Raw genomic sequence first — 18,421 nt, 5'->3', positions numbered from 1 at the left:
TAATTTATAGTTCTGGCTTGACAGATGCCTATAAACACACGGTCGATGCACGGCGAGCCCCTGATCACTAAAAGGCTATCGTAGAATTTTCGTCACGTGTGTACACTAGTAACTAATTATAAGGGACACAAAGCCTCACCTATTGTGAAGGATCCCATTTCTAGACCCAATTTGACGGCTTACTCCAATGAGCCTATGGGGCTTTTTTAGAGTAAATGCGGATGCTAATAAAACAATGTGCGCATCTATCATATCGTGGAATAGCGGTACATGCATTTGAATATTTGTTCCGTTTCTCGAGTTTAGGCGCGCATTCGCCTATCCTAGGTGCAGAAACGCATGAGAACGACTGGCTCCTTTATACTGGCAGGCTTTCCGATTGGGTAAAATATATAGAAGCAGATTGCGCATTAACTGGGACGAACTATAGAGCAGTTTATTGACTAGCAAATCGATTCGTTTAGGAGTTTGTCCATAAACAGAGGTGCCTCTTGCGCTGATCGGCACCCTGCGTAGGTACTCAGTGCCCTAAGTGAGTGCCAACGAAGGCTCAAACCGAACTTTTCCAGTATCCGCATCTGCTTCGGAAAGGATCGCCGAGAGGTCGAATATTATAGGAGGATTATTCGAAAGAGCTTTGCCAAGCAGCGAGAAAACGGCGGGGCCGAAATTCCTGCCGACAGCATTATCGTTGTAAGTGTTCAAATTTCGCGCCACTCCATAAATATTTCATGATCATAAGAACTAAGTTGATAACTTAAAATAACTATGTCTTGGAGTAACACGCTGAGTTGCTGTTGCCTTGTGTTAGTATTAGCCGGGATCTGTTGATTTTTTCCAGATATCCAAATTGGGATACGTGTACTAGTACCTTGTACGGCTAGTAGCACTGGGCATAAGACGCATTAACTTGAAGAGTCTCCATAAGATCTAAGCTGTTCCACCATTTCATTATACATAGATATGTATAAATATATCTATATATATATATATATATACGGAAGGAAGGACGCGACCGATAGTCACGCGATGTGCGCCTGCAGACGATCAAATTAGGTCGGAGAAGGCAGCCTTATGCTTAATTATCTGCTTGAGTTGCTTGCTGAACTCTGTCTATGCTACATATAAGGCAGCAACGCTTTGAAGACTAAATTTAAAAACCATCGAAAACTTCTTTTCAAAACAATACGGTAACAGAAAAGACCGTGTGATACGAACATCGATCATTACGTTGACCAAACAGATCTAAACCTTCTAGCGTTTTCCAGAAGAAAACGATCAGAATTTCGTTGCAGCTTGATTTGCGTTAGGGCTGGTAATGTGTGGGCTCCTTGCGGAGTGAAGTAGCGATGACCTTGTCACGAAAATCTGAAATAACGAAGATGCTCTGACAGGTTACAGAGACAAATTTTAACTTTTTCCTTAGATGATAAATTAAAGCCTTAATACTAACGGGCGCACTGATAGTCATTGATAACTTCAGGCTCTCTCGAAGTACACATATTTTGTGATTTCAAAGATTACTCACGTTTTTACACGAATTCGACCAGGTCATACGAGACATATTTGAAAGGTTCCTGATAAAAACAGTTACGCTTCACTCAGTCTACTACATAATATGTTTTGGCAGGCAGATATCAGCAAATGGAATACATAAAACTGAGGCTGTTGGTTTTGTAAACATAATGACATCACTATCCAGTAACTGAGCTATTTTTTGTCCGAAAGTATGATAACCAAATAAGCGAGTCAGTCTTTCTATAATAATCCATGCCCATCGTACATCTTTAATGTTGTTTACGTCAACTTTGATATGACTTCATCTAATGCACCAGTACTATGTAGTATCGATATAGGCCTATATCGACTGCGCGCTAAGCTTTGGACCTCCTCAAATGCATGTATATATATATAAGCGCGACCACAAAGACAGAGCAAGACCTTAATGAGGTCTAAGAAGGTCATCTGCGTACCCGCTTGCCAAATTGCTTATAAGCAGTTCTTCCTTCGGACATCGCGTTTATCTTTACGCCGTACTGCACCCGTTTCGGCCCGGGATGCCCTTTCGACAGCGGGCAGCGGTCCTGCGCCCTACCGTCACACATCTTAGGCCAACTGACAACGTCTCCAGCGATGCATGAAAAGTCTAAGCCATCTCTACTTAATTATGTCACACACCAAAGTGACTACACAGGGACATCTGTATACATCACCATTGTGAATGCTTCTGTACTGGCTGTTTTCAAATATTCCTTTACTACTAAGGCTGCTAAAGATATGATAGTAGATCACATAGACCGACAAGCACAAATCGGCTCGATCACATTGCTTGTAATACTCCACACTTGGGATTCGAGCAGGGTCGTAACTGTATGGAGCTTGAGGTAACTTTAAAACGATCATATATAGTTCTATTTGTGTTAACTAATACAGAGAATAAAGACTAATAAAGTTTATTAATCCATTTAGAAATAAAAAATTAGTACGAATGTGGAGCATTCACGTGATTGCAGTTAAAGAATTACGTTTGCGGTTTCTTGTTTTACTGTCTAGCAGTACGCTATTTTCCGTTTAATATTTTGACGAAATTCTCCTTATATATATTAACAAACTGTAGAAACATCGGGAAAAAGAGAGAAACGAATTTGTTTGGATTTGGTACGTACGTATTTAAGTCCATAAATATGGCGAACACGCTCTGGTTGTGAAAGAACAATTTTATATTGATTGCGACGTGAACAAAAGTGTACGGCCGCTTCTAGGCAAACATAGATTAGTCAATTTTCTATATTAATTGCAGAACGGAACCTAAAAGTAGATTTGTGTACCAGCTAAAGCTTTTCGTTTTTTCTCTATTAATTTACTATCTCGCCGGGATGCACCTTTTCTGTAGAAAACCAACTGATGCCAATCCAGCTCGTCCAGCTTCTATAGGCAGCTGTGCTATAATAAGTGAGCCTCATTTGTTAATAACGACCTTTAACACCAATGCGATAGGCATCGTCTACCCAATCCTCGTAACGTTCTCTTCTTTTTTAACGTTCCTTTTGTGACGCCAACTAAATAGAAAGAAGACAATGGCAAGCGTTGAAACGCGTTGTTTTCGGCTAGCTTTCTGTCTACTACTGCTCTTAATACTCGAAAACATTCAACACCATCACATTAACGCTAGAGCTTTTGGCATGAAAAAGCCTCAAAGAGTACCTATATAGATTTACTTTAGTTTGAACACAAAAAAAATTAAAGCATATCGTACTTGCGCTCCTTTTTCGGTCTTCAGGTGAATTTTCATAGAGTACCACTAACCAGCAAACCAGATATTCTCTGATGGTACGATGCCTAGACACATAGATGCCAATGAAGCAATGATGTCGGCTTGTCCGCGATGAATTCGTATGAGAGGTATTACAAACGAAGTCAGCTGAAGTTATCGGACGAAGCAACGCTTGCTATATTCCATACGAAACCGTGTTCTGCTCGGTGCTGCTGAACAGGAACGCCTGTGATCGTAAGCAGTGGCGAACTGTAAATCGCGATAGGATCACCTCTAAAGTACGTCACTGTTAACGGAAGTGCGATGACGATGAAAGATGACGAGCAGTTAGAAATGGCTATGTTTGGTCCAGGTGTTTTCGACGTTTTCCTCGTCTGCTTGAAGCTGTTTAGCGTTTAGCCTAATGGTGTACCAACCTAACGATGCAGCAATGCTTTCAAGCCACCTTCGATGTGAAAAGCAGATACATAGAGAGCTACTGTTAACGCCGTTCATATCGGCGACTAATGTGAGCCGTAACATGGACGGTGGTATTTGGGCACCAAAGATAATGTGAGCCTTTGCGTAAAAACGCAAAACTTCTTGCATTGACCCTATAATGGACGTATCATAAAAAAGAGGTAAGAGCTGAGTGAAGATTGAAAGAAAGCTTTAGGTAACTGGTCCAAAAACGTTTTTCGTCAGTGAGGATCGGCTAGTTATGAAAAAATTATGCGGAGAGAACTGATTAGCCCATCTTTCTTAAAGAAGTGCACTCGTAAGTGAGGTACCACATAAGAATTGCACCTGTGGGAACTAGCCAACCAAAGGGTCCTTTTCTTCAAGAGTCTGGCTATCTTTGAACCTGAGTGGTCATGCTTTAAACTACGCTTGCACTGAATGCAGTCAATTTTAAATAAATGATTTACTATTCTTCGTCAAACCATAAAGAAGAAAAGTCTAGTGCCTATAAGGAAGCACAAGAAACCCTAATAGATGATCATTAGGTTGTAACTAACACTGTGGCCCTTTGCTTCAAAGGAAGGTCTTGAAAGACAGGGATACCTGCGCCGATTCATTTTGTTCAGGGCGTTAATCAAAAGGGTTGTTGATTTCATTTTCTGTAAAGGCCTGAACCTTCTTTTATGTGACGATTTGACCACCGGAGCTAATAATCGATTAAGTAAGTATTTTGAATGGAGGGTAATGACGAATATTCGGTAGTGTTTGCTGAAAATTGTTTCAGCGCTTCTAGACTGTGAAGCCCGCTAACGGACTAGCGGGTATTGGTAAAATTGCGTTTTTTTTTTGAGGGCAAATATAACTCATAAAGGTGCATCTGACATAAGCTCAGCGAAGTGTCAGCCACCTATTTAAATGCATTTTGTGCGTGCAAAATGCAAAAATAAAAGGGGTATTTTTCAAACTCTGGATAATGCTTGACATGTCAGATGATTTGGTCGGATCGGAACAGACTGCTCCACTATGAAGCTCTTGAGAGCAGCTATTCAATGAATGCCACCGCTATGTTATCGTATGCAGAAATACACATGCAAATGCCCAAACTGAATCAGGCAACTGACAAGAAAGACATTGAACGAAGGTGCAGTATGATCTTGTATCGCATGGTAACCTCATGTTTCTTCAGTGACCCCAAAAACAGTATAACAGATCATAAACGTGAAATCCTTTTGAACTTGGCTTACAAGTCAGGCACTGGTCAATCCGATTACATCTGCTCAACCATGCAGCTTATCCTGGAGTACAAAAGACCCAAAACCAAAATTCCGAGAATCACTCTATAAATGGGTTACTCCATTGAGTGCATTCGTCTAGAACTCAGATTTTCCTTTAATCTCCCAGCGGTGGATGAAGACCCCAAAGAGCCAACGAAATGACTACAATAAGCAAAGTTAGTTTGTCCCAAAAGTTAGCATTATTTAAGTCGGCTTCATCAAAAAAAAAAAACACTTTTAAACCAATATAATGTATTTTTTTACCCAAAACCCTTATTCAACCATAATTTGTTAAGGGCTTTGTCTTGTGTAGTGCTAAATATCCATCTAGTGCTAGAAAATCTCAATATACGTCCGTTACATTATTTCGAGTTTAACTGTTTATGTTATACTGAATATAGAATACGTTTATGACCCTCAGTAGCTGGTCTAGGCATTGACGTCAACCCTGCACAGTCTGTTGGCCTGATAGGTCGACAGAGAAACCTATAACCTACCAGACTACTGTCTAACTCGTTGACCGACCACTTCATTGATGGTTTTCTTCATAGGTGAGAGACATTTTGCCATATAGATAATAGTTTTGCTAGGTAGACGGTAAGAACAGCAAGAAGAGATGAACAGCTAAACGAACTCACTGAATGTAAAGAAGTACGCTTCACTAAACCGCAAAAACAGTTTGGCCCTATTACACTAATGAAAAATGTATAGATCTACACCTGAAAGAAAAAAAACAAACTGAAAGGAAATAATCAAAATAGATATTGAGACTATCTCAGTTAAATAGGCCATTGATAACCAAGTGCAATAACGTCATGCAAAGCTCTATATAGATTAATAATAAATATTAAATAAATAAGAAAGAAGTAATAAAAACGTACCAAATAACGAGTAACTAATTAAAGCGCCAGCCGTTACTATGGGCGATACACAAGACACACGCCTAAGATGCCTATTATGTTTTATGTAGACAAACGATTGGCAAGTACTCAGGGTTACCGAATTGAGAGGCGATGTCGATTTCAGGGACGACGGCACGCAGGATGATTCTCGCTTAGTTACCAACTAATTAAAAGAATTTCTCTTCTTAATTAGTCAGCGTCAATCGTGTACTTCATTGGAAATTTGTGTTGTCTATAGCCAGACTAGACAAAACAGCTCTTTTTCTAAAAACTTGCGCTTGAACTCCCCATTTTAAATCTCAACGTTCTATTTACTTCGATGAATAAATTTAGTTGGGACACTGACAATACTCAAATATCACAACTGTGCTTACAGAGATAAAAGATATTCTCTCGGTTTCAGCCTATTTGGAAAGTTCGGTGAAATTTCGATGGGCTCCCATTTTGGCGTTTGGCTATTCAGAAAGGGTATCGCAACATAAAGCTATTAACGTACCAGCGCCTATTGTGAAAGTTAGCGAAGGAATATTTAAATCGATTCAGGCCGCCTCCGTTCTGTACCCACTGACGCTGAAGTTTATTTATTACTTTGCAAGATATCGCGGGGTTTCAAGCTATATTTCTCCCCAGTTCGATAAAGCTCTGCTTACGCTCGTTAGGAAACTGGTACATTTGGAAATTTTACACTATTGACATACATATCGTGTCTACATTCGCAGGAACGCGCTCCAACCAGGAGCAATGAAAGACTGAAAACTTTTGGGACGCGAAGACACTGGGGTACCTTCCACCGGATATCTCACGTTGCGTTCAACAAAACCCCACTTCTCCGGTACGACAAACTAAAACATAGCTCACTTTAATAATTCTAATTACTAACAGTTACGACAGTTTTAACAGTTTACGACTAACAGTTAATCATTACGAAATTGATCGATTAAGCTTCACAAGCCTAGCGAATTCTCTAATGACGGAAGGTATATTTCAATAGAAGACCAGGTCCATTCGTTTTACGGCTTGATTAATTATATTTATAACTTGGTAGCCACTGCGTGTAGTGCGTACTATGTTTTTCTTGTATATAGTGCGCTATCCTTACCAGTGAGCTTCTACCCGCCAGCATCACGCCATTGATTAGAACACTATTAGCTAACCGACGTCCGTTAATACTAGCTTGTCTGTCGCTACGATTTATAGAATTGTTTTGATTGAATGTTTGACAGACTGAAACGTTTGTAAACCTGTACGCAACTTCTTGTATCGCTATTGCAAAAAACGTACCTCATCTTGTGTGAACGAAGCATTACTATCCCATGTGCGACTAGACAGACTTTCAGCAACAACTATCATAGATCATAGGCCGAAATCAATAGGGTCGCACGTCATTGCGGCATGTGTACACACTTCAAATGTCTCCTTACCTAGTTCTCAGTTACCTAGTAGACAGTATCGTCGTTCGTAATGCAGCTTTAAATATTCGCGCTCTACTATGCATTGACGGTCCTTCCATCGCTTTGAATGTTGTGTTGGCTGATGTTTCCTTCCTCCGTTCATCTGCTCTGACCTATACGGTCCTCTCTTCCGCTTTTTGGTTACCCTTTCCCTATCGGAGGGGCGCGTGAGTTGACCCTCTCCGCGACGGATCGGTGTTTCGATAGCGGTTCGCGCCCTGTCAGAAGAAGGTACGAGTCAGTTGGTTTTCGTTCGAAGAATGCGAGGCTGGTTCGTGTCACGCGACCAGTGATTATTGCACACCAGATAGCGCGGACAGTTCTATTAGACAACACTTGCTGTTTATCAGGATTCAATTCGATGCGGCTATTTCATGTGTACGCTAGGGCAGCACGATAAAGAGGTTGTGATAGGAGAAAAGTCTCCGATTGTCAATAGCGACTCCCTGCAGCCGGCGACAAGGGTACACACGCAGCAGAACAAGCCACTGCCCTGATAAACGTCTCGTCATTGAATTCTTTTTCGTGCTACTAGTGCTTTTTACCAGAAAAAGATAGATATTCGTGCGAAATGTTAGTTTTACCATAGCACGTAGGATAGCTTCATATTTATTTTATGCAAGTCCATGCATGAAGATCAATTAGCAGGATTGAAAAACGGTGAACACTTTTCCTCCCAACTCCTTACTGCCGATCATCTGATACCGAAGATACAGTATAGGATATCGAAGCTGTTCAGTCTCCATATTTACAATTAGTACCATTCTTAGACTTTAAGGATATCTGGACAATAGAAAACGGATGCCTAATGTAACTCAGTGACCAAGTGGGGCATTGAAGCGGTGGACTAAGCTCAACCCCAAAATTTGGTGCCACTCGGGAAAGATACTCTGGATAGATTGTTCTAACGGAAATATAAGGAAAGAGAGTCCAAACGCGGTACACGTTGCAGAATGTGCTAATTTATCTATTCGATCTCCGTGAATGTGTTTATGTGATGGATAATAATATAACTGTGTTATAGCCATCGGTTTACGATACTAGTGGAATTGCAACTGATATAACACGATTTATTGCTATTTAGTCAAGCTTACGGACACACTTTCATCTGAGGTTACAGACCAGGTAGGAACTAGCATCTTCAGCGCTGATCGTGTCACGGAAGATCTGCAAGACACAAAAAATGAGTGAGCAATGAAAGCAAAGTGGATCATCGAAAGCCAGAATATGGTGACTATTAAATTATGACAGTACGTTATATGGAAAAATACTAAAAATAGTTTTAATTCTAAAACTTTAAAAACACTGAAATTGAAAACTATGTGAACTTCTGTAACTTACATACGTTAGTTCACTCCCAACGTCCTTAGGTGACTGCTGTATGTTGAAAGCCAAGTGTACTTAATCTAAAGTTGTGCGTGAAAAAATTCCTAAAAATAACCTTTTATAATGCTTTTCACTAAGCCAATCTGATCGTTACGGAAATTACCTTTGTTTCTCTATAGACAGAGATACGGAACTTCCTTACCACCGACTGCGGCCAATAGTCAACTTACGCCTATGAAAAACGTCGTGTTCAGTTCATATCGCTCTGAGTTGTTCTTCAAGCCCCAAATAACATTTAACCAAAATACCCACCTCTTAATATTCCATAGACTAAGATAGCTTCGATCAACAGGATACCCACGCGCTTACTCCTAATCGCATATCTGTCTTCAAAAGCCTTTTCTGTTATTATAAATGGTTTTTCTCAACGGGCCCAGGCCCAGACGTGAAATTACCTCTAACGTGCTCCTACATTCAGAGAATGACGAAACGGGCACCACAGAAATTTTTACTTAGATAATCTATCGTTCTTAAAAAGAAAAGTATAAACCAAAAGGTGCATTTGATTGTTCCACCTAAAAATTCTACACCACGAACAATGTACCACTATCAAGCCGCTGAAATCCCGGGCGGTCCGTCTGGGTCTTTCTTACGTGAGTGGCTGTGGCCGCTGTTGTCATCGCATTGTTGTCCTGTTTCGCCGTTAGATGATAGCAGTAAATGAGGTGCCAATCAGCCAGGTGTCCCCCAATAGCATCAACAACATACAGAGTGCTTACAACAACAGCAGTAGTCCACCCAACATCGGAAGTGATTGATAACAAAAGCCGCAGCTTCGTCGGTAAGGTCCTAACGTGAAAGGACAACAAGTAGTGTGAACGAGGCAAAAAAGCCGGCCGTTTGATCACCGTTGTTCGCTATTGCTGCCGCTTAGGTTCGAACTTTTTCGATCGAATCGACATAATCAATGTAGCATTTCGGACCTGTCACGTGCCACGCCACGGATTCGCCACGAAAGACCTGGCAACTATATAATACATTAATATACTGTTCCTACGATTTCTAACAATAGTTTCACAAGAGCAACAACAACAACAGTATGGCAGTCGGATAATGGATGCTGCACGGAACACACGGAAGTACCTTCGAGCAGGCAGCTTCTGGGTGCTGGACATAGTTTCACTAACCCCTTATAGATGTCCCTTTCTTTTTCCCTCGCGGGATACGGTAAGGGTCGATTGGGTGAACTCGCGCTTGAACTCAGACGAGATGCAGTTGAGCAGGAACAAAACGTACACCTTATTTGTGCCATAATAGCATTAACGGAGCAAGCGACCACAGAAGCAGATTAGCTGTAAAAACACCGATATCAGAACGATAACGATTGATAAAGGACCACAATGACCAGTATATGGCACCTTACCACCGCCATAGTGGCAGCAGTGTTGATGGAATAATGGACGGATTGGCGGCTGAACAGACAACATGCAGACGTGGCTAGACGTGAAAATACGACGGGGGCAGAGGTTCGTGCAAAGTGATTACTGGGCTAAATGAAAGCAGAAAACAGGTTCGGTAGGTATGCAGTGGTAACGTGTTTGCCACTAACGTTGGTGGGACGTCAGATGCGGCTTAGGTTCGAAACTGACTGGTCCGTACTACTGCTCACTTAAGCTCTAGATTGACAGTGAGTAAAAGTTACGAGAAAATCTTTTTAATGGTGTGTAAGGTTAACTGTATCAGGTATATCTGGGCCTGGGAGCTCGTACAACAATTAAAAAAAAAAAACGTTAGAGACTAGTTCCCGCGATAATGGGGCAACAACATACTTGTATGTTGCTAAATTTATGGAGTTGGGCTCCAAGTTAAAGGTCTTAGGCATAGGTACGCGGTTTATTTGGTGCCGAAAAGAGCTAGCCATCTAAAGCAATGCCTGACTAAGGTTGTTGCCGTTATTGTAGAAAGGCGGAAAGAAGTAACATTCGGGCGTGGATGACCCTGTTGAAAATATAAACTAAATTAGCAGGAGCAGCTTATGGGCTAATAATATGTATGCGGGTGAACCTGTACAGTGTAATGCAGTCCTGCTTTTCTTGACCAAGATGTACATTCAGCGTGCGGTAATTACAAACGGAAAAAGATTGGCTCGTATAGTTTCTGAACGACGTGGAGCTATAAAAGAAATGCAATTGGAAAACCTGAATTTTGTATTTCCGTTTAGGCATAAAAATTCTAAATAAAGTTAAGTTCTGCACGCTGGTCTTGTGGTTACCTATGATGCTCCCAGCTGTTAAAAATATTTAAAAGTGTGGTATAGGCACAGGTCACTTTTTTGCCATTTCGTACAAGCTATCGATGGCAGGTAGCCTTCGCCTTAAATGTAACAAAGTTTTTATCCGCTCCGTACAGATATGGCAAACCGCGTATGCCATGACTTTCCTATTAGGCTGGAAATAACCTTATAGCCAAAAAATACCTCATCTTGAAATTAACACATGCTAAATCTTATATAGAAGAAGTGCTATATAAAAATATAAAAGATGAAATGGCGAAACAAATCTAAAAGTACTCCAATTCAATGTATGTTTGGTACGTTAAAATTAGAGCAGATAAAAGTTCTGACCTAAGAATGTACACCCAACTATTAATTTAACTTTTAGGTGATTCATTTAACCTTGGGCACCACGACGGATAATTGGAAGTCTATATAAAATCATGTTAAAAATTAGGTTAAGGTGTAATTTTGTTTTCGGCTATGGCATATTTTTGCGTCGGGATCCTCCTTTCGTATTATACACGCTAGAATACGAGCAGATAGGTGCGCAACTGACTTCGATAGCATTGAATGCGTACCTAATTTCATAAGGCAAACATGCCTTCTAAACTATGTGGCTTACGTAAGCATATGTGCTATTCCGGGGGGTATTGAAGCGTTCCCTACTGGAGCCGCACGTACGCTCATGACGCATTGGCTGAGCGCATCATTTGCGCATAGAACTGAAGCTACAAAAACAACTTCAGGGAAGGATACCTATCATTCTAAGGGTAAAAGCTTTGGAAATGAAGATTTCTGCAAACTGAATTGAAGCTACACAAAAAATTGAAGAGTGACTATCGGAGGATAGATGCTTCGTGAAGGACAGACAAATATCTCTTAGCTAGATTACGGAAGCTAAAGCAGATTCGGATTGCAGGTTTGTGTGTAAAAATGTTCATTATTGCTTGCCGTTGTTGACGATAGAAAAACCTGACTGTGTTTTACTGAGTCGGTGAAACAGTTTGGGCCATGGTAGAACTTGTGTTTGACATTGCATCGCGTTGTTGTTGTTGTTGTTAACAGATGCTATGGAAAAAAAAATTGCAATTCAAATATACTAAACAATAATAGTGCATAGTCGTCTACCTAATATAGTCATGCAATGGTGCCATTAAGGGGTAATGAAAACATTACGTCCGAAAATATTTTCATCAGTCGTAATTTATTGCATTGAGAGAATGCGTTCGTGGTTTAGAAGGAAAGTATCACACAACGTTTGGTGTATACATAGGGAAGCTTTCTTTTGTTTTCTTTCTAGAGCTGTAAACGCTTGAACGGAATTTTATGAATGTGCTGACCATGATTGCAATTATCAGTTCGGAACCGAAGCTGTTTATTAGTCATTGTCAAGATACTCGTTTTATAATCCGCGAGTCAAGCGATACTGGTAGGTGCGAACTCGTCCAAATCTGGGCAAAGGTTCAGAACTGCCATAAAGTCTAAAGGATGCAAAAAGATTCTACTGCTAGATTATACTCTTCCCTCCAAAAGTGGTGCTCATTTCCCTTGCAAGCATGAATGTATGCCTGTTACAAAAAAAAAACTTACTGGACGAACCTTTTAGATAAGCCGACCAGGTTTATAAAGCCGTAGGAGCAATAGTTAATTTTAGACTAAGTCGGGTTCAATAAGCTCTCGCTGCTAACCCATATATATATATATATATGCCGTTGCTTGAAATACGGTAGCCTCCGGCTGGCCGAAAACTCTGTTTGATATTTTCTATCGACTTCGAGTAACTTTAAGAGCCTTTAACGTGAAACGTTAACTTTCTCTAGGGAACAACAGGCAAGCAGGTAGGTAGGAAGGCGGGCGGGCGGGCAGGCCAATTTAGCCGCAGCGGTTCAGGCATTCGGCAATTTGTGTACGATACGTATACAGGGCGTATGGGTATACTTGGCCTAGGCAAACGAAATTTCCCTAACGCCCTATCTCTTCTACTCTACGATGAGAAGCAGTGTCATCATCAGCACCACTACGACCATTATTGCCACTGTGACCACCAGCGCGTACAAGTCTTGAACATTATCTTTGAATGTTAAAGAAAAAAGTTGTTTTGCGTGCCTGTGTATTACAAGAGCTCGCTTTACACCGAACGCTAGCTGGCAATGGCGGCCGTGGCAGGATGCCCTCGAGAGATTTGAGACATCTTCACAGTTATGTCCTTTTTCCTCCACTCCACGCGATTTAACCAACTCCCACACTTACACAAGTTGGGACCCATCACCGCCACTCCCGCCCCCGACGCCCTTCTCTTATTTTATTTTTCGTTCTGCTGGTTTCTTCTGACTTTCCCTGTCCTTTTCTGCGGTTGGCGCTCGTACAGAGCGAGAAGACCGTCTCTATATATAAAGTGGAGTGCTCAATTAGCTTCTAGGGCCCCTGTACCGTTTGGAAAAAGCAACAACTTTCCAGAAAGACGAGTCTTTCGCCGTCAGTCATCGGCCAACATCGGAATAGAAGGCGTATACTGTACGATGGTAGTCAACTGCGCGGACGAACTTACAGAACTAGAAAACGTCAAAGTAGAAGACGCAGTAGCAGCGTTGCTGTCGCGGCGACTGCTGCTGCTGCTGTTGCCACCACCGCCGGCATTTTTTTGTGAAAGAAAGAAACCTCACTTTAATAAATACTTACCGAAAAATGCTTACTCCCACTTTTGAATCATACACACATGCCATTCGACGCAGCTAATCATAATGTTCAAGGGGACGCATGAGTGGTTTCACTGCGGCAACGTGTTACTGTCACGTTTCAGGCACTATGCGCACGAGCTTCATCTGATTCGACTATTCATTTCACAGTCATCATTCGGTAGTAATGAAATCTTCTTAGAGAAACTTAACCAATTAAGACATGCTTCTCTAACGAATTGCATAACGTCAGTTTACTAAAACGTACACGAAAAAATTATGCCTTTATTAGGAACTCCCTGTTAAGTTACTTTAAATCTTAAAAAGGGGGAAAAATCTGACGTTCCATACTACAAGACACAACCTAAGCTAGGTTTTCGGCAGGGGACTGAAGTGCGCCCAGTTATGCCGTAGACCTAACACGTAGAGCTTGACTTTACACAATTTTTGAAAAGATTTTTTTTTTTAAATATTAGTATACAAATAGCTAATCCGCGCCGCGCGTGTGGTGGACATGTGTAAGATATCATACGAATATAGCGAATCCATTTTAGGTCACGGAGCTATAGTCAAGCTAGGTTTTTTTACCTCAAATTTAATCATTAATACATAGCAACTATTATAGATTGTTGTACCTAAATCGTCTATCTAGAGATTTTCCGCTGAGTACCCAAAGTTCATGCGACATTTTTAAGGCTCGCTAGTATCACTTTATTTAGTTTGTTGGTTAGTGGTAGTGTTATTGCTTGACTGAAACTATTGTCATAAGTACTAATTTCGTCACTGCTTTTCGCCAAACCCCTGCGAACCCACGACAGTAATTGGTGCCCCAGCTGCAACATAATGATCTTTATCCTCCAGGGCTTCTCTTCCAGTATCTCGATTTCAAACGCCGTTGTCTAGGCCCTTCCTTCTCGTCTCGTTCGACCCCCCCGGGCAATAACGAAACGAGGGGTAGAATCGCCAACCAATCTTAGCTCGGCCTGGGCTTTGCCAAAGCAAGTACAGGCCGCCTCTTGTCCGGATGTTGCCTCATGTTTCCCAAATTGAGCGCGTAGAAGTAGTAACAGATTTTTTTTCCTGGGCAAACCAAAGCCCAGAGTGAAGACTATGGCAGTAGGCAGCAGGACGCAGCGTCTAATATCGGCTGATTCTTGGAGGAGAGAGGTAGTAACCAGTCTGCGAAGGGATGTCATATACCTAAGTTGTGTAAAAACCAACCAGTTTACGCCGTCGCTGAACATCGTCGCGGGTGCTAATATCGAATGTCTACTATTTCCTTCCCTCTGATCAATTTTGAACAACCAAATCGAGCTTTCGCGTTGTTCCTCGAAACAGCAGTTTAGTCCACAGCAAGTCGTCGCTGGCGCGGTCGTACAACTTCGTCGGATGGTCGCCGCCGTACATCGAAAAGAAGCAATGGTTCCGCTCTGCTCCGGCCGCCTAGGCAGGGCTAAAGAAGAGCTGACCATGGTGGACAATGGCTTCCGAGCTACAGCTTTTTTTTCGGCCACTTGTCACGCCTTGTCGAAATAGCCGGCAAGGCAAAAGAGAGAGCGGGATCTAGAGAATTGCTAGATTGCAAAGTTAAAGTGCTCCGAGCCTATACGAGGGCTTCGATTGAAACTCGATGTGGCAGAAAAGGACGGCAGAAGTACTAATAGAGGAAGGGAGCTACAGTTGAGCTACAGAATTGAATTATTGGTGATAGTCGTCTATGGGATGCTATGATTGCGGTTGGGGCCACTGCACAGTCTCGAGCGCCGATTTAGATCTCTACTTATATATCGTAACGTATTAGATTAGCAGCTATGGATATGTGTGAACTATGGACACGCCACTAAGCAGCTCACTTAAAATCTATTTTCAGCCATATTATCATATCAGTTACTAAAGAGGACAAGGTAAACTATAGCCAACTGGGTGTGACAGACAATGTTAACAGGAGGTCTGGTGCAATCAGGTAAAAAAGAAGCATTGTAATGGGAACCCGCATTTAAATGAACTGCTGGTAAAATCATCTGCACTGGTCGATCGTCAGCGAAGAAGCTCGCCGAGAATCGCTCGTTGCAGTTATAGATCGCGCGCATCTTGGCGACTGCTGACGGCAGCTATCCAGCAAAGCTCATACAAGCTCCGGCAGAGAAGGCGCCGTAGTATAATATTTCTATATGTGCGCACGCTCAAGCTGGGAGTAGGCACGCTTCTAGACAGTATGAAAGCTGCACGGAGTGCTAAAAGAGACAAAAGATTCAATCGGGTAGTTGAGTTAATGAAGTTAACTCTTTTCCATCGTTATAATGTACTGATGTCCTGGCATCACATTCTATTACGCATAAGGAAGTTAACGTTCGTATATGCAAAGTATAATTACGTGAATGAAAAGTTGGATTGGCCTGACCGACTAATTTTGCTGAATGGATATGCAATTATATTAAAAATATAAGAATATTTTTAGGCTTGCATTCTGATGGTTCGGAAACGCCGCTGCCAGAAGAGGCCTTCACATGTGGTTTCCTCTTCTGCCTTCCCCTCCACCATTTCCAAAGTCAAAAATAAGGTCAAGACTGAAAAGTAGCTTAGCATCGTCCCCGCTGGCCGCTCGCTCTGCTCTCAGATTTTTTTTTCGTTAACCGGATATTGTAGGTAGCTAAGTTTGTTGCTAGCCAAACCAGCAAAGCTATAAAGGACAAGTTACATACCCAATCCAACCGTAAGTTTAATTTCGAAAGGTAAACGAAGCCAATGTAAAGCTGAGAAGAATGCCAAAGCAGATTAGTCCCACCAGTCAGGTGAGAGCGCTTAGCTGGTATATACCGATCTGAAAAGCGTGGTTTTCATTCAGGCAATGTTGACTAAGGGAAGGAGGCGCATTCGTGAGGTGCGTCCTTCTTTCTGGATATCTCATTTAATGAAACAAAAAAAAGCCGGCTTTTTCAAAAGATCTTTTCTTGGCATTATCCAAGCAAGTGAAAACATCCGTACCATATGATCTATTATTGCTGTTTTTTGTTCTTTCAATTGTTCGTATCGACAAGTCATTGGACAGACACTATAAGTCCACTATAAGACTCCAGTCCACAGACACTATAAGTAATTATTGTGACCGGATCTGTCTACCTTATTTAGAGAGAATATATATATATATATTCTCCATAATCAACAAAATTGATTTCATGAACCTGTAAATTATGTTTAGTTTTTCGCAATCGTGCAAACAATAATTAAATCTATTATAAAACTTGACAATACACTTTTATCGAATGGAGCTTAATCATGCATTAGACATTCGGCGAAAATAGTTCCTTCAATACCTAATTGTTTATAAAATACTCTTATTCTAACATGGTTACACTGGCATTTGTAAGGTGGTACCAGCATCTTTTAATTGCCGATTCCGTGCAGTGCTAATGGCATTATTTAACATTCGCTATCCACCTTCCAAGGCCTTTTGTGATCTTTCGTAATAATGCCCTTCCTTTTCGATGTTATGCGCTCGACGCGAGGATGTGTACACATATCGGTTATAGGTCATAGGAGAATCTATATCCGTGTATGCATCTGGCGAAATAGACACGGACAGACGCAGTATTACGACGCCTTGGGTTGATTATGTGTATTGCGGTATAGTCTTCGAAAACAACGGAGCACTGTAAAGGTACATATATATATATATATATATATATATAAGTATCAGCACAGTTTTAACTACACTATCAGTAGTTTTCTTTGAGTGTTCCTTTGGTAACGATGACAACACACAGCCATGCTATTGCTTGTAAAAATCGGATAACCGCCGTCTCCAACATGTAGGCGCAGCTTTGGTCTGCACCAATCACTCGACTGTGACTAACGTTTTTCTGCCAAATGTCACCTTGGATAATGATAATAATAATAATAATAATAAATTTTAATTCACTTCGAAGTTTCATACATTCGCCATATGCCGTCAACAGAATCCAGCGTTGATCAAACACCTTAGATATATTTGACAGTATATTTTCTGCGCAATTTATCTGTTACTTTTCAGTAATTGAATCTAATCTAGCGATATATTTATTTAATACTAGGATAGCGTACTGATGGCTATCGTAACTATATTGATAGTAACGAAAAGATATGTTACGGCTAGTCGAGATACGTCAAGTCGACCGAAATGCTTGCTACTTTCGATCGAACAGGAACAACGAACATACGTTTCAGGTTCAGTGTTGATGGCTAATGCTACTAAATATACTACTACTGTCGACGCTCAATGCGAAACAGGCAGTTGTTTTAGGCTTCCGTGTGCCTACGTGTGTTTACTGTGGGTATCAGTTTAAGGCCCCCACGGTAGCCGCTTACTCCAGGCCGATGTATCGCTCAGTGATAAATCCCGTTTTCTTTTAATTGGTGTACCCGTTTCCATTAGTCCTTTCAACTAATTGAACGGTATGAAAGAACTAAAAGGATACGCTCGTTATTGCAACAGAGACTCAAACTGTCTAGAAGGACCAAATAAGTCAAGCATTGCACGGATAACAATCGTGCTTTTGCAGACGCGCCATGTTGTTTTATATCGTATCTTACATATCCAAAAGTCCAGATACACAAACTATATAGCAAAATAAGTAGAATGGACGTCTGATGCAAGTAAAATACACTGTAGTTACGTTATTGTAGGCTAACACTTGACTGCCTGCAACAACAAAAAATATTGGCGATGGCGGACAACTAAGTGGAAAACAGGCATACTGGATAGGTTATCTTGCGTTACACAGAGGTCACCGAGAATACGGCTACATCGATGGGATTCAACCGATA

General features: G+C 41.3%; 2 long non-coding RNA genes across 4 annotated transcripts in view; one reads left to right on the top strand and one right to left on the bottom strand.

The window, feature by feature from the left end:
* Positions 1-2,437: 2,437 nt before the first annotated feature.
* LOC111262554 (uncharacterized) lies at positions 2,438-7,490 on the bottom strand. The gene is made up of 3 exons (XR_002681684.1): positions 7,173-7,490; positions 3,307-3,500; positions 2,438-3,059 (listed from the first exon to the last, which is right to left on the bottom strand). It is a non-coding gene; the product is annotated as an uncharacterized LOC111262554 (long non-coding RNA).
* Positions 7,491-7,603: 113 nt separating this feature from the next.
* LOC147753184 (uncharacterized) overlaps positions 7,604-18,421 on the top strand; it is an 84,378-nt gene continuing 73,560 nt past the window's right edge. The window contains exon 1 of one of the 3 annotated variants that reach the window (XR_015311946.1): positions 7,604-8,572. This is a non-coding gene — a long non-coding RNA (uncharacterized LOC147753184). Of the gene's footprint in view, positions 8,593-18,421 lie in introns of all 3 variants that reach the window. The other 2 variants (XR_015311945.1, XR_015311947.1) reach the window with 2 other exon arrangements.

The sequence above is a fragment of the Varroa jacobsoni genome, unplaced genomic scaffold (genome assembly GCF_002532875.2).
Source record: "Varroa jacobsoni isolate VJ856 unplaced genomic scaffold, vjacob_1.0 scaffold_674, whole genome shotgun sequence".
Classification (NCBI taxonomy): domain Eukaryota; kingdom Metazoa; phylum Arthropoda; class Arachnida; order Mesostigmata; family Varroidae; genus Varroa; species Varroa jacobsoni.
This window is presented reverse-complemented; position numbering and strand designations above follow the sequence as displayed.